Genomic DNA, 16,102 nt, shown 5'->3' with positions numbered 1-16,102 from the left:
GATGAAAGAATTCAGAAAAGCAGTAGTAGAAAAAAAATAACAGAAAACAAAATTAGAAGGGAACTGCAAAAGAATAGATAAGAAATAAAGAAAAAAGAAATGAAGAAAATAAGCAAAATAAAATGAAAATGAAATCAGAATTATAAACAAAATAATATAGAAAACAGGCCAAAGAGTTTTTTAAATTTATAAGCAGTACCCAAAGAAAACAAATAATGAAACAAATATTTAAAGATATAATTGAATGAAACTTTCCTCAAAAAAAAGTACATATCTTTATTGAAAGGAGGTATCACATGTGAGGAACATTTTCCCTAGTATAGCTACTGACTACAAACAAAATAATAATCCTTTAGCTGGGCACAGTGGCACAGGCCTGGAATTCCAGCAGCTCAGGAGGCTGAGGCAGGAGGATCGAAAGTTCAAAGCCAGCCTCAGCAAAAACAAGGTGCTAAGCAACTCAGTGAGACCCTGTTTCTAAATAAAATACAAATTAGGACTGGGAATGTCGCTCAGTGGTCAAGTGCTCCTGAGCTTAATCCCCAATACCCAAAATAATAATTCTTTAGAGAGATTGAAAATAATCAAATCACTCAAAGTGGAAATATTGGGCTGGTCTCATATTTCTGCACAGTAACATTCATTCCTAAAAGAGCATATTATGGCTTAAATATTGAAACTGGAGTTTCAATATGAGGTGAAACTTGATTCTGTGCTTCTCCTGGGGAGTGGGTCTGTGTAAACTGCAGACACCTGCTGCCAAGAAAGCCTGTTTTAATGTTAGCAGCTATTCAAGGCAGGGATGTCTGCCAGCATCAGCTCTGAGTGTCACAGCTGACAAAGCTGGATTCTTCACCACTATCAAGTGGTGTGTTGCAGCTCTTAATGGTGGGCTGTGCCCTTCAGTGTCACAGCAGACCCCAGCAACTCACTGCCAGTTTTTTGGGGGGTTATTGTCTCACAAATTTGAAGAATGAAATCCATGGACAATATGGAAGGCAAGAGTAAAAAAAGGAGTAGGATTTAATCAAGTGAGAAGAAAAAGAACCCTGCAAGAGACCCCAGTAGGGGTTGCCGTTGAGTGTACTAGTCTAGAGGTTTATATAGCTCTTGGACCAACACTATTTTTTTTTTTTTTAAGATTCTAAAAGCACTCCTTGGTTCACTCAACATTAGTAGTCAAGTGTCCTTAAAAGCTAGATTACATTACTAATTTTGTCTTTTCTATTTATCTGATCAATTAATTTTTAAATGGTTTCATGGAGAATTTATATTGTATTTTGTATCAGGTCTATCTTATTAAGCTTCTCTGAGAAGGAAACCAAGAGGGCACTAGAAAAAAGATTTTTTTTATTTATGATAAAATTACTGGATGAAGTTAGTTGGTTTTCAGAATAAAGTAAGAGGGTTTATTAAAGTCAGAAAAATGGCAGGTTTCAAAAATGTCATAGTCCACCATTTTAGGGTAAATGGAGAAAAGGTACCAAAGTGATCTTCAGAAGCTTAGCAGAGTGTTGGAGACTGAGGAGAGTTACCTAGAAAACAGAAAAAGCAGATAAAATTCCTGTTGCTCCCCACAGGGTCATTAAGTTCAAAACTGTCAAATCATCAAGGCATTAACAAGATAAAAAACATGAGATTAAAGTATTTTTCTCCAAAAATGTGCCTGAAACATGTTTTCTGATATGGAAGACATGTAAAATTCCCTTTGATGGTATTTTTCTTATCAATGAACACTTGTCAGTGAAAGCATGGTGTAACTTGTCTCCCCAGGTTCTCACCCTTAGCCATTGCCTGACTAATTTCATGTCCCTAGGTAATAGGGCTCCCAAAACCCTTGCTGGGCAAAGTAAGAATTCATGGAAGTTCATTTCTTTCTTTATTCAAGATGAAGTTATTCATTGACAAAATAACTCAAATGGAAAGACTTTGGGCATATGCAAAAAATGAAAAATAATCTCCTTTCAGAGTTGAGAGCCTCTTAGGAGAGTAACATACCTATCAAGGTCACAAATGTCCATTTGAAAAGCCACCAGATCCCAGTCAGGGACATAAACTCAAACTGCCAGACCCCAGGCAAACTTCAGTGGGACATAATTAATTCATCATAGGATCTGATAGGTAAAGCTCCAACAGATGTGATGACTGAGTTTAAATAAGATTTTTCTTTTAGAATTACTCTTATTAAATTTGTCCTTCCAAAAGTTTTGTACTATAATGTGAATTTTAGGAAACAACCTGAAAGTCCACCAGTATGGAAATGACAGATTTTAGCATATCTAGTCTCTGGATTCTTGGGCATTTGTTGTAAAGAGTGAGTTTGATCTCAAAATACAGACATAGAAAACAGCTATGATTTTTTTTTTAACAGAAGTAAATAGAACAATGTGTACAATGTCAGGTGCAGTGGCACATGCCTGTGATCCCAACTACCCAGGAGGCAGGCAGGAAGATCCCAGTTTCAAGACCAGCTTGGGCAACTTAGTGAGACCCTGTTTCAAAAGGAGAAAATTTAAAAGGGCTGGCGATAAAACTCAACGGTAGAGCACGCCTGGGATCAGCCCCCAGTACTACAAAAAAAAAAAAAAAATTGTGTGTGTGTGTGTGTGTGTGTGTGTGTGTGTTCCATATTTGTGAATCAGAAATTTTGCAAAACAAATGTGTTGGATGTGATCATTGTACACTTTCTCAGATTTCCTCTATTATCGCTTTTGTTCTGAAGGTAACCCCAACACCCCATTGTACCCCTACCACAACTGGTGCCTTTGCTGAGCTCCCTGGGCCTGCATGCTGAGCCCTAACAGCATCGAGGTGTTGCTCTCATTTCTAATCTTTTCCCCACCTATCTTGGGGACTGAACCCAGGCCCTTGTGCATGTTAGAAATAAGCACTCCACTACTGAGTTACAAGCCCCACTCTCATTTCTAGATTTGGATGAAATGCCACAACCTGAAATAGGGAATTTGGCTTCCTATATGACTGCAAAGGGCTGGGAATATGAGAAGTTACTTCTCTATAAGGTGAAACTTGGCCAATGAGAAATGAGAGACAGAAGGGATTTGAGAAATTCTCTCCCCTCTCACCTTGAGGTTGACTGCTCTGTAGTGGGATTTCTTTTTGCAGCTTTTCCACAGAAATACTGTATACTAGTGGACGCCTGTGCAAAGCATCTCCTCTGTCTTTGCCAAGCCCATTGTGAAATGGAGCAGTTACACATCAAGTGCATAGCTTTGTGTGTTTCTTGCCTTACTTCCATATTCAACTGACCCTCACCAGCCTCACTTGAATTTCCCAAATAAAGTGCACGTTATTCCTCCCCATCTAGTTTTCCTGCCTAGAGGACCCAGGCTGAGACCACAATAAAACTAAAAGGCTATATGTAAAATATTGGTGAATGTACATATGCACACACACATAAGCCTTTGTAAATGCTTAGAAATGTGAGGATACCCAGCGGACCTTAATAGTGGTTTGCCTCTACTGCTTATATTTTTAAACATATATGCTTTAGTTTTGTGTATTAAACTAAACAATAATATAAAATCCTACCATGTTTCCCTACTTTACACCTTTGCAGGCTCTTATTTATCATTAAATCATTGCGTTTCTAGGGCAAAGTCAGTCTCACCTCCAATATTCACACACGCATACACATATAGCCACGCATACACATATAACCATATGTACACACACTTCTATTTGGCAGATGCCATAATATCACCACATAATCACCATAATGTCACCAAATTAGTGTGTTAGGCAACCATGAGGACTCTTACCTCAAATTTTTTGTTTGTGAGATAATAAATATGCTCACACTTTAAATTAGGCAGTCCATTAATTGTCTTAAAAGCAGCCTGGTGAAACTGGAGTTTTGAGATTAAACTCAATGCCCTGCTTCTAGTGGCAGGTGGGATCTGCATAAGCTGCAGGCCTCTACAGCTGAGAAGTGCTGCAGCTCTTAATGGTGGGCCATGTCCCTCAGTGTTGGAGTAGACCCCAGCAGCTCACTGTCAATTTCTTCTTTCACGGTTCTTATCCCATGAATTCAAAGAATGAAATCCACAGACCAGGATGAATGAATGTAAGAACAGGATTTATTGAAGAGTAGAAACAGAAACAGAACTCTTGCAATATAAGAGGGGACACAATAACAGGTTTTCTCCATTCAGTGTGCTAGCCTAGGGGTTTATTTAGCATTTGGGTCACTGTGATTGGTCCAAATTTATGCTAATTAGGGTTTTGGAGGAGTGCCAATGCCATTGTCCAAGCTTATGCTAAATTAGGTTTTGGAAAAGCAGTAACACTATTGGTTACCCCTGAATCCCATTCAGATTTGCCTTACTTAATATTTATCTTATTGTTTTCATATACTCCTAACATCTGCATATAGTAGGAACTCAGCAAACATTTCCTGAATTGATTAGGTTCATTCATCTCAATCTGAAATTCCTATATAACATATCTGAACGGAGGTTAAGTAACAGGAAAGGAAAGGAACATAAAATACAGTCTGAATCATTTCTCATCCAAAAGTTTAAGGCTATCAGGAAAGTTAACAAAATTAATCACAAAACTTTGTTATTTAAATCATTATTAAATTGCACTGTCCAAGGAATAAAAAGAAATTGCAGTGAGAATTGAAAGATTCTCCTATTACCATATTATTTCTAGATATAATCAATTAAATATGACTTAAAAAATAATTCTGTTCTTGGTAGGGAAATCCTAGTGTTTGAAGAGTACCAACAAGATAATTAAAGCTTGTCACCAGAACTTAACAAGTCCATCCAACAAAGAATTGTCAGGTGGTGGTGGAAGTTGCAGTTGCTACAAGTGTACTTTTTTCTCAAAAGCTGTCCAGATGAATCTGACGATCAGTGAGCCTGCTTCTGTCCACTTCTCATAACCACCAGTTTGTATCATTTTTCCAAGGACTTGCTCACTGCATTCAATTTTAATTTAGTTTTAGAACATTTAATTCTAATAACACTTGTGATAGAAATCCTGGGCTCCAGAGAAGGCTGGTAGAAAAGATCTCCTGGGCAGATGTGCCTTGGGTATCTTAAATTAACTGGATAGTTTTCTTTTTTCCCTTTGGGAAGAGCCAATGCTTCTAGAATTATTATCAAGTAATAGATTTATGACTGATTAATACAGCCCACCAGCCTGTGTTTATTGGCAACAAGGGTACTTTCTTCCCTTCCAGTGCACCTGCTAGTTCCTTCTCTCTGTCTGCTGGCTGCCCCCACCCTGCCAAACTCCCAGTCACACCTTCACTCAAGAGTGAACATCCAGATCCTACCTCTGGCTCCTCCCTACCCTACATCTGATATTGGTAGGGTGACCATATAATTTACTAAACCAGATCAAATCTGAGATAAAAAAGGATGGCACTTTTAATAACTATACCAGGATAACAGATAAACCAGAACTCTACTTATGACCACCAAAATAAGAGGTGAAAATTGGAAAGAAAAAAAAAAAAAGGCTGATTGAACTGTACTTTGTTTTTCTTTTTTGGTGCACTCCTGATAAAGTTGCCAACCTGTACAAACACATCCTGCTTCACACAAAAGAAATCCTGAAAAGTTGTTTGTTGTGTAAATGACATTTCAGATACATAGTTAACTAAGGAAACTGCATAAGGAAAGCAAAGGACATACACACACACAAAAAAAAAAGAAAGAAATTCTGTCACAAAATACCTTCCCCTCTCTTTTGTAAAGTTGTAAAACATAAATTTTCTGTAACACTTTCTTTAAAATGGCAACATACATTGGCCACTGTTACACACAGTAGAATATTTAAATATCATAGAAACCCCATGAAGGAAAATAATATGGAGCACACGCAGATGGCATTTGCCCTATTAAGGCATCCTACTAGAATAGATACAAGTGCCCACCCTAGCAGCATTAAATACTAGTCTTTATTCATATCAAGGTTGTTTTGTTTTTCATCATTTGTAAAACAACATATACTCATTGTGAAGAAAAAGCCTGAAAAATATAGAAAAGTAAAAAGCAAGGAAAAAACCATAATCACCTCAATTGCATCATTAGGATTCTGGTTTTGTTTTGTTTTGTTTTGTTTTTTTCCCAAATAGTTGTATTGGTATAACTATTTTATACTTGGTTATAATCATACTACTTATAAATTTAAATTATTTTACATGTACTTCTCCATACCATTATAAATTATTTATAAGCATAATCTTAAATAAGTACACAGTAATCTGTGTGGGAAACATCTTGTCTACTTACCTATTTCCTAGTTTGTAGGGCAGTTTAGGTTGTTTTCAGATTCTTATTACAAACAATGTCACAATGAACACTTTGTACTAAAAGCATCTTCTGTAGCTCATATTTCTTGAAGCTAGATTGCAAAAACTGAAATTTCTCTTAAAATATATGAACATATTTAAGGTACCTGTTACATATTAAAAATTGCCCTCCTACAAGTTCTTTATCCAGTTTACATATCCATCAACAATGAATAGGACCTTCGTTGGAACTGAATATTCACGTAAAAAAAATGATGTGTTTTTTTTTGGTTTACATTTTTTTTATTTATCTAGAGAAGCTTAGCTGTTTCCATATAATGGCTAGCTAACAATATTTTCTACTGTACGAATTGTTCCTATCAATTGTACACAGGAATTGTTACTAAATGTACAGATTTTACAAATATTTATAACATACCTGAAAGAGTTCCTTATATTCCAACTTGACAAAAACAAATAGGCCCACTAAGAATTATTACATGGAATGAGAACAATATACATATTTTTACAGAGAGAATGTAAGCAAACAAAATAATGACATTTGTGACATCCTGGTATTAATTTCCACCCTCATGGAGCAAAGGCAAAACCCTAAGCAATGAGGCAGCTAAGGCAGGGTTCTCAGTCCTGGTCAGCATGCGTCATATTCTATGTTCAGTCTGAGTTTCCTGATTCCCCTTCTCTATTTTAATGTTAGTTATCTCATACCTCCTGTTGTAGAACCTGAAGCAGATGTTACTACCATTTTTACAGATGAGAAAATAGGTTCACAGAGACATTTGACTTGCTCAAGGTCACACAGGTAGTAAGAAGTTGAACTCTTCCTGATTGGAAAACCTCATGTTCCTTCCACCACCATGTTTTTACCTGAAGTTATGCGGATAAGGCATTCAGGAAAAGGAGGAAATAAGGGAGCTGAAAAATGGCTGCCATTAAGTATTAGATATGCCTTAGCCAGACTGCACTGAGCTCCAGTAACATGAAAGCATTCATTTCGTGTGCTTTGGATTTCACTTTACAATTTTTTTTATAAAAAGTCAGACTTATCCAGAGCCTGGTTCTTTTACGTAGCATTTTACCTGACAGGCAATATAGCACAGTGAATGAGAGTGCAGTCTTGGAAATCCATCTGTCTGAATTGTAATCCCAACTTTGACTTTTGCTCCTGTTTAACCTAGGAATGTAATTAAAATGCTCTGCCCTTAGGTTCCTCATCTGTGAAAAGAGGGGGATGATAATCAAAGTACTTACCACAGAGTTGGAAGGATGAGCAAATGAACTAGTAGTGTAAAGCATCTGAAGAGCTGCCAACTCAAGTAATGTTAGTTGTTGTTGTTGCCATTATGTGTATTGATTCATTTAACCTCATGACAACTCTGACTCTATGACAACCCTACTGTAATCCTCCTTTTAATCTGATGATATAACAGAAGTTATACTAATTATAAAAGCATAAAACACTATTCAAACCAAAAGGAAAAGGATCTCTGGCTGCAGATGTGAACCAGAACCAAGAAACATAATACATAATGAAACATAAAAAGTTAAGGGAAATAAGTTTTTTGCATCGAAAACAAAATTAAGCAACATTAAACACTAACATAAAGCTTTTGGGCAACAATGAATGAGAAGATAGAGAGATTTAAAGTAGTTTTATTTGAATCCCAAAGAAACCTTAGAAAAAGACTATCTCTACTGCAGAGGAGTGACAGAAATGCTGACAGATGTTACAGTCATTCTCTTTGTATATTACTTAAATGACATTTAGCCTATTCTTGATAGGCTTGGATGCTTGGTTTCAGAGACCTGTGATTCACATTCATAAATAATTAATACACATTTTAAAAAAAATTTGTACACCAATCTATACTTTCTTTTTGAATGAAAAGCACACACATGCCAAACATTTTTCTTTTAAAAATCAATCTTTCTTGAGAATAACCTTGCATCAAAATTCTAGGGTAGTCAGTATAGCTAAAATATTTCCGAGTATTGTCCATAAGAAATAAACCATTATGGAAAACAGTTATACACATCTTCTTCCTTCTCTTTCCCAGATACAGGGGAAGACAATCTCCTGCTGGGTTTTTGGAACCCCAGGGCCTTGGTCCAAAAACAGGTAGGCAGAGGCCAAAGATTAGTGCAAAGGTAAAGACCTAGGAAATTTTGTTGGTGAAATGGCAGTCTAAATGTGAGAAATTTAGAGAAAAAGGAGATGGAGGTCAGCAAGGAAAAAGGAAAAATACAGAAATAGGAGTAATGAAAGGAATGGACGCAGGGAGAGGATCAAAATGGCATGAAAATCCAACCTATAGGTTAGACTCAACTCTCTCATAAGGAAATCAAGCTAGGGAAGAGATTGCTGGCTGTAGTGCAAAGGAAACTTATTTTTTAAGGACATTGAACTATTAGTTTGAGTTGAAAAGTATAAAGTATGGCACCAAAAAATGAAATTAAAAAACAGATACAAAAATAAGCTTCTTAGTCTATTGCTTTGTCATTACAATAATTACACACACTGATCATTATGCAAGCTACATATTTAAACTTGACCCGTGGGTCATTTGCTGGAGTAATTTAAACACTAAAGGCATCTATATTTGCAAATCTGCAGAAATCAATGTTATCATCAAACAGCCTAGCTACATGACTGGGTGTATTCTGAGTAATTTTGGTACCCTTTAGCTTCCTAGATTCCATTAGCCATTTTAGAAATAAACACAATTCAAGTTAGTATTGAGTCTGCCTAAGAAGTGAAATAAATATTGCATAAAAGGGAAGAAGACATAGATGTCTAGGGATGGAGAGTGGACCATGTGACAGGGAAAGATTTGCTAATATAGCTCAGAGAAGATGGCTTTTTTTTTTTTTTAAAGGATGACTTTTTACTCCTGACCCTTTCAACCATGCTGTTTCACATCTTTGTGTTTATGCTGCTCATTAGAGCAGACTGTAATCTCTCCTTGACAATGATTTGTTCATATGTTTGTCTTTTCATCTAAACAGTGAATACCTTGAAGGCCGGGATCAAATATCATTCATCTGGTGTCCCTATCTCCTAGCACAGGGCCTGGCACATAACTATTTCTCAATATCTTTTTACCAAATGAACCAAAAGTTTATTTTATTTTATTTTATTTTTGCCTAATAAAACTTTTTGACTTATGAAACTTTCTTTTTTAAATTTTTTTAGTTGGAGATGGACACAATAGCTTTATTTTATTTATTTTTATGCAATGCTGAGGATCAAACGCAGTGCTTCACACATGCTAGGCAAGCAGGCTATCACTGAGCTGTACCCGCAGCCCTTATGAAACGTCCTTAAAGGCTCTAAAGCAAAGTAGAATCCATTATTTTTACTCACTAGAATCATTATTTTTATCCCTTCAACCCCTGAGTAGTAAGTATAAATTTATATAATCTGATTATTAGTGACCAAACCTCCAGAGTTTGACATAGAGGATGGACCAATAACTGAAAAAGGCAGAGAGACATATGGGTGTTTTGCACAAGTGGTAAATTAGTAGAAGTTAATGTAAAGGTCATTAAAATTTTGCATGTCTTGGAATTAACCCTAAAGTAGAGATTCTTAATACAGGATCCTGGAACTAGGGCTGTAGCTCAGTGACAGAGTGCTTGCCTAGCTTGTGTAAGGCACTGGGTTTGATCCTTAGCACCACATAAAAATAAACATATAAAAATAACATAGGATCTATGGATTCTAGGGACTGAGAGTATAAGCTCAGAGATAGAGTGTTGCCTAGCATGCACAGGCCTTGAGTTTGAGTCTCAGCACCACAAATAATACAAGATAAAGTTGCATGGATCTTTAGCAGGATGAACTCCAGGGGGCATATCTATGAACCACAAACATGAAATATATGAATATGTGCATTTTGAAAGGGAAGTGATCCATACCTCTCATTAGATTTGAGGGTTTATGATCTGATAGGAATGAAATTCATAACTCCAAAAAAGTAACTGCAGAAGCATGAAAAGAAATATGCACAAAGATGTTAAGCAAAGCATTGCTCAAAAGAGTGAAAAAAGGGAAATAACCCAAAAGGATTTCAATAAGGGAGTATTGAACACATATATAAAACATATATGATACATAACATATGTATCAGCATATTTTTTGGTAAAAAGCAGGCTGTCACACTGTGTGTGTAATATGGTCTTGTTTATGGAAATAATATGCATGTGTTTCTAGGCATATAAGGTGTCCATGCACAGAAAGACAGTAACCAATGTTAACAAGTATTGTCGAGAGCTGGAGATGTAGCTCAGTGGCAGGATGCTTGCCTAGCATGTGCAAAGGAAGAGACCTGGGTTTAATCCCCAAACCAAATACAAAAAACTTGTTGTGTGAGGAATTTGGGATGTTTGTCTTTCCTTTTTATACTTTTAATTTGTTTGAATTTTTACAGTGGGCATGTTCTCATTTAAATAAGACAATAATCATATTTTCTTTCTTAATTTTTATTAGAACATTGTAGTGGTTGGGTTCACCTTGGCAAATTTGTACATGCATGGAATTCTGTTTCAGTTCATGTTCCTCCACTTTTTCCTCCCCTCCCCCTTCCCCTTGTCCATTCCTCTTCCTCCACTCTTCTAGGCTTCCTGTTTATTCATCTATTTATTCATTTTTAATTGGTTCTTCCTACTTATACATAAAGGCAAAATTCCCTATGGTATATTTATATATGTACATAGCATGGTTTTTAAAAATTCATTCTGCATTTCCTTCCCTTTCCTATTCCTCCTCTCTCCCTCTTCTACTCTACTCATCTTCCTTATCTCTTTATGATATCCAACCCTCCCTCCTTTTTCCTTTATTTTGCTCTAGCTTTTACATATGAGAGAAAATGTCTGACCCTTGATTTTCTGCAACTGGCTTATTTTACTTAGCATGATGTTCTCCATATCTACCCATTTACCCACAAATGCCATAATTTCATTCTTCCTTAGGGATGAGTAACACTGCATTATATATATAAACCAGTTTCTTAATCCATCCATCTATTTATAATTTGGCTATTGTGAATTGTGCTACTTTAAATATTGAGATGACTGTATCACTATACTATGCTGATTTTAGTTCTTAAAATACCAAGGAGTGGGATAGCTAGGTCATGTGGTGGTTCCATTCCTAGTTTTTGAGGAGACTCCCTACTGCTTTCCAGAGTGATTGTATGAGTCTGCAGTCCCACCAGCAATGTACCAGTGTTCCTTTTCCCCCTCATCCTCACCAGCATTTATTATTGTTTATGTTCTTGGTAATTTTCATTCTAACTGGAATGAGATGAATTTTAGTGCAGTTTAGATTTGCATTTCTCTGATTGCTAGAGATGTTGAACATTTTTTCATATATTTGTTGGCCATTTGTATTTCTTATTTTGAGAAATGTCTGTTTACTTCTTTTGCCCACTTATTGATTGGGTTATTTGGGTTTTTGGTGTTAATGTTTTTGAGTGTTTTATACATTCTGGATATTAATCCTCTGTCAGAGAAGCTGACAAAGATTTTCTTCCATTCTGTAGGCTCTTTCTTCACACTCTTGTTTCCTTTGCTGTGCAGATGTTTTTAATTTGATGGCATCTCATTTATTGATTCTTGGTTTTATTTCTTGAGCTTTAGGAGTCTTGTTGAAGTTGGCGCCAACACTAATATGATAGAGTGCTGACCCTATGTTTTCTTGTAGCAGTTTCAAGCTTCTTGTCTAATTCCTAAGTCTTTCATCCATTTTGAATTGAGTTTTGTACAGGATAAGAGATAGGGATCTATTTTCAATATGGTAGTGTTTTCAATAATGATAAATAGTAGTATTTAGAGAAATGTATGGAAGACCTAACCATACCATAGTTGGCAAAGAATAGTAACTTGAAAGTTATTAACCTTAAGTTGGCATCATGAGGGCGCTGCTGCTCTCCAACTATACAACAGTGGGAGGAATCACAAATAAGGCTGACCCAGTGTAGCAATTCCTATGTCCTAGTTTAAACATGTTTAAAGGAAAGTGATAACTGGTCTTGGAAGCTTCTGGCTCCATCTAGCTCATCGTGAACTAGTTTTTCTGTGAAGATGCAGAGGTCTGTACAAGAATAAAACCACCAGGTGTTTAAGAGGTAGGGATAATTGCATATTATCACTCAAGGTTGTGCCAGCCAGCCTGGTATGCAGCACAACCAGTTCCTGGAAGAGCTCAAGGCTCATCATCTATGTCAGATTAAAATCTTCTCTCCTCTTCAGTGGACAAAATCCTACTTTCCACTTTATGTTTAAAATGGGAAATGTTCATTCATGAAATTCAACCCTTCTCAGAAAGATTATGTACAGATACATTTGCCAGAAGTGCTGCCCTTTCTCTACCTCTTAACGAAAGCTCTCTGGTGTGTTGTCAGAGGACTCTGCTTCAAAAGCTATGCATTTTCAAAAGTCCCCTTTGTTTGGTACTCCAAATTTTGATACCCTGAGTTAGGTAAGTTGAATGCAAAGCATACTTTTTCTTTTGTCAAGTGGGAGAAGGACAATTATGAATGGCAAAAGAGATTAATTCTAGGAGAGAGCATATAAAAGGAAGTCATGGTACTGGAAACTTATTACCTTAAGAATATCCATGCCCATATATCTGCTGTGCTTACCCAGAAATATGTGTACACGGATTTGAAGAGCATTGCTTTAGTCACCCCCCACCATTCCTCATAGATATAGAAACTGAAGCCTAGTGTAGCGACCTGGGCAAGACTTGAGCCTCGGTCTTCCAACTTGAAGACCAATGAGTTTTTAACTCTACCATATTTCTTGCTATTGCGACCTCGTAGAAATACTTTTATCTTGTAGAGCCTTATTTTTCTCATTTACGAGATGAGAGGGGTGGAGTAGATGATCTTCAAGATGAATACCTTTCCTTTATTCCTCCAGATCTACTTTCCAAAATTCCTCACCCTACACTAGACCCATACAAGTGAATATGTTTAAACTACAGCAGTGGGCTCCCTTGACCTCTGGCTTCTGATTAGGTACAGTTAATCAAGGAGTCCCTAGCAAGAGCTTAGAAGACAGAAGGGGAATAAAATTGAAGTATTTATTCATTGGATCCCCTGCTTGGATACTGTGGGTTAGTAATGTCCTGTCACTGAAGCCACAGATCCTGTCTGGCATTCTTGTCATTCAACTTCCCTTTCTGAGTTCCGGTAACTTCTCCTTCCCCTCTCCCATTCAGGCATGAGGTGGTAACACTTTTCCAGATAATTCCAGCCCAAAGAATCCATACTGGATCCTCCCATGCACCTCCTGCCCAGCCATTTCTCTGTTTTGATTAATTTTTTTCTCTAGGAAGGAAGGAGGACCACATTCTCAATTTCCTTCCTTAATTCTTTTGAAAGGAACAGTCAGTAATGTCACTATAAATATATTTTCAGAATCTTGGCCCAGTTAAATATCAATGCAAGTAAAATAAACAAAACATTTCAAGTGAAAACCCCTTGTTACATTTAAAATTTTATTTTGAAAAATTCTGTACAGAAAAATTGGAGAAATAGTACAGAGTTCCCATATACCCTCACTTAGCTTCTTCTGTTGTTAGTATCTCACCTAACATTATTACAGTGATGAAAGCCAGGAAGTTAGCTTTGATACAATACCATTTTTCTGTTTGTTTGGCAATGCTGAGGCTCAAACCAAAGACCTCGCCCATGCTAGGCAAGTGATCTACCACAGAGCTATAACCCCAGCTCTGATACAACATTACTAATTAACCTGCAGACCTTTTCCACATTTTACCAGTTGTCCTATGAATGCCCTAACTGGTCCAACATACAGTTGTCATGTCTCCTTAGTCCCCGCCAATCTGTGACAGTCCTCGCCAATCTGTGACAGTCCTCTGCCTTTCTCTTCCTTTCATTGCTTTGACTCTTTGGAAAAGTATTGATTAGTCATTTTGTAGACTCTCAGTTCATGTTCATCTGGTGTTTGCTTGTCATTTGATCAAGGCTATGCATTTTGTGCAAGAATATCACAGAAGTGACGTGCCCTGCTTAGTGCATCAGGTGAAGTGTCCATCAAGTCAATATGAGTTACAACTGGAAAAGTTAGCTTTGGCCACTTGGTTATGTGGGACTGGCCAAGTTTCATCTCTGTACTGTTTCTACTTTTCCCTTTGTAACTAAATGTATCCTGTGGGGAGATAACTTTGAGACCCCGTCCCATTTCTCAACAGAACTTTCTCTCACTACTTTTTAATATTTATTATGATTCCAAATGGTAATTTTTAATATCCACAATTATTTCTGTACTTATTGAATAAAAGCTAGTCCTTCTCTCCATTTATTTGTTTGTTCATGTCAGCATAGACTCCAGGGTATTTACTTTATCATCTGGCTAAAAACCATTACTATCAATACTTATTACTGAGTAATAACTTGCCCCAAATTTCCTTGGCTCCTGTGTCAGTCGGACATACCCCATCATTTTTTAGTACTTTCTTACAACTATGGTTTGAATGTGTCCCCCCAAATTCACAAGTTGGAAACAGCATCAGGAGGCAGGGCTTAATAAGAGGAGACGGGATGGCAGAGCCTTGTGAATGGAGCAGTCATGGTGGGAGTGGATTAGGTACCATGAAGACGAGCTGTTACAAAAGCAAGCCTGGCTCCTCACGCTTGCTCCTCAAGTGCTCACTTGGTGTTGACACAGCACGAAGGCCCTTGCCAGATGCCAGTGCCATCCTCTTGAATTTTCTACCCTCCAGAATCATAAGCCAAGTAAATCTCTGTCTTTATAAATTACTTAATCTGTGATTTCTGTTATAACAACAGAAAAATGACAAAGACACCTACTTTCTGGCACCACAAAATGTTCAGGCTCATCTTGTTTTTTCTAGAATCATAATTTCTCTGAAGAACCCTTATTTGCTCAATCCTATTGTGCATGTAAAGTAGTTTCAGAATTGCTAACCCAGCAAATTCACTAACTAGAGTATAATATTTGGGTACAGTTCTTTATGTCTTTAGCTTTGTATTATATAGTCAAAATACTATTTTCCAAAGTTAGTTGGTTCTTCTCCACCTTCTTAAGTATGGCTATGATATTCATTTGTAATATAGTTAAATCAATTTTTTACTGTTTGTGTTCTCATTAGGCTTCTTCCATATCCTGATTGATTTTAAATATTTTGGGGACCAAGTGTATAAAGCATTACTATGATTCTAAGAGTCAGAGCTGTACAAAAAGTATATCAGTCAGATCAATATCACACCCACCCCATCCCATTACCCCATTCCCACTCCCTTGTTCTTTCCATCTGTTTCCCAAATAACCAAATTTCTTTTGTACAAGTAAGCAGATATATTTTGTGTCCATTTTCTTTCCTGAAAAGTAGCACACTATAGACCCTCACTCATTTTTTAAAATTAATGTTCAATTTACATAAAGTTAGCCAATGTACAGTTCAACACTTAAATGCCTCCAAAATAGTATTTGCCATATTCACAATGTGGCACAACACTTGTCTATGCTTACGATATTTTCATCATCCCAAAGGGAATTTTTGTGCCCATCAAGCAGTTATTCCACATTTCCCCCTACCCAGAGCCTAATCTGGTGACTAATTAGTCTGGCGACTAATCTGTTTTCTGTTTCTGTGGATGTACCTATTCTGGATATTTCATATCAGTAGAATCATGGGGGGGAAAAATATATATATATAATATCTGATTTCTTTCATTTATCATAATGTTTTTAAGGTTCATTTTTGCTATGGCATGTATCAATACCTCATTCCGTTTCTGTAATTGAATAATTCTCATGATATGG

At 36.7% G+C, this 16,102-nt stretch overlaps 1 protein-coding gene across 1 annotated transcript in view; it reads left to right on the top strand.

Moving 5' to 3' along the window:
- BEST3 (bestrophin 3) overlaps positions 1-16,102 on the top strand; it is a 76,562-nt gene that overhangs the window by 6,009 nt on the left and 54,451 nt on the right. Inside the window, exon 3 of the mRNA XM_079142209.1 lies at positions 8,344-8,405. The gene's annotated coding sequence lies outside the window, so the exon portion shown is untranslated. The remainder of the gene's footprint in view (positions 1-8,343; positions 8,406-16,102) is intronic.

This window comes from Sciurus vulgaris (genome assembly GCF_902686455.1).
Source record: "Sciurus vulgaris genome assembly, chromosome: 5".
Taxonomy (NCBI): Eukaryota; Metazoa; Chordata; class Mammalia; order Rodentia; family Sciuridae; genus Sciurus; species Sciurus vulgaris.
The sequence above is the reverse complement of the archived record's forward strand: the minus strand, read 5'-3'. Positions and strand labels throughout refer to the sequence as shown.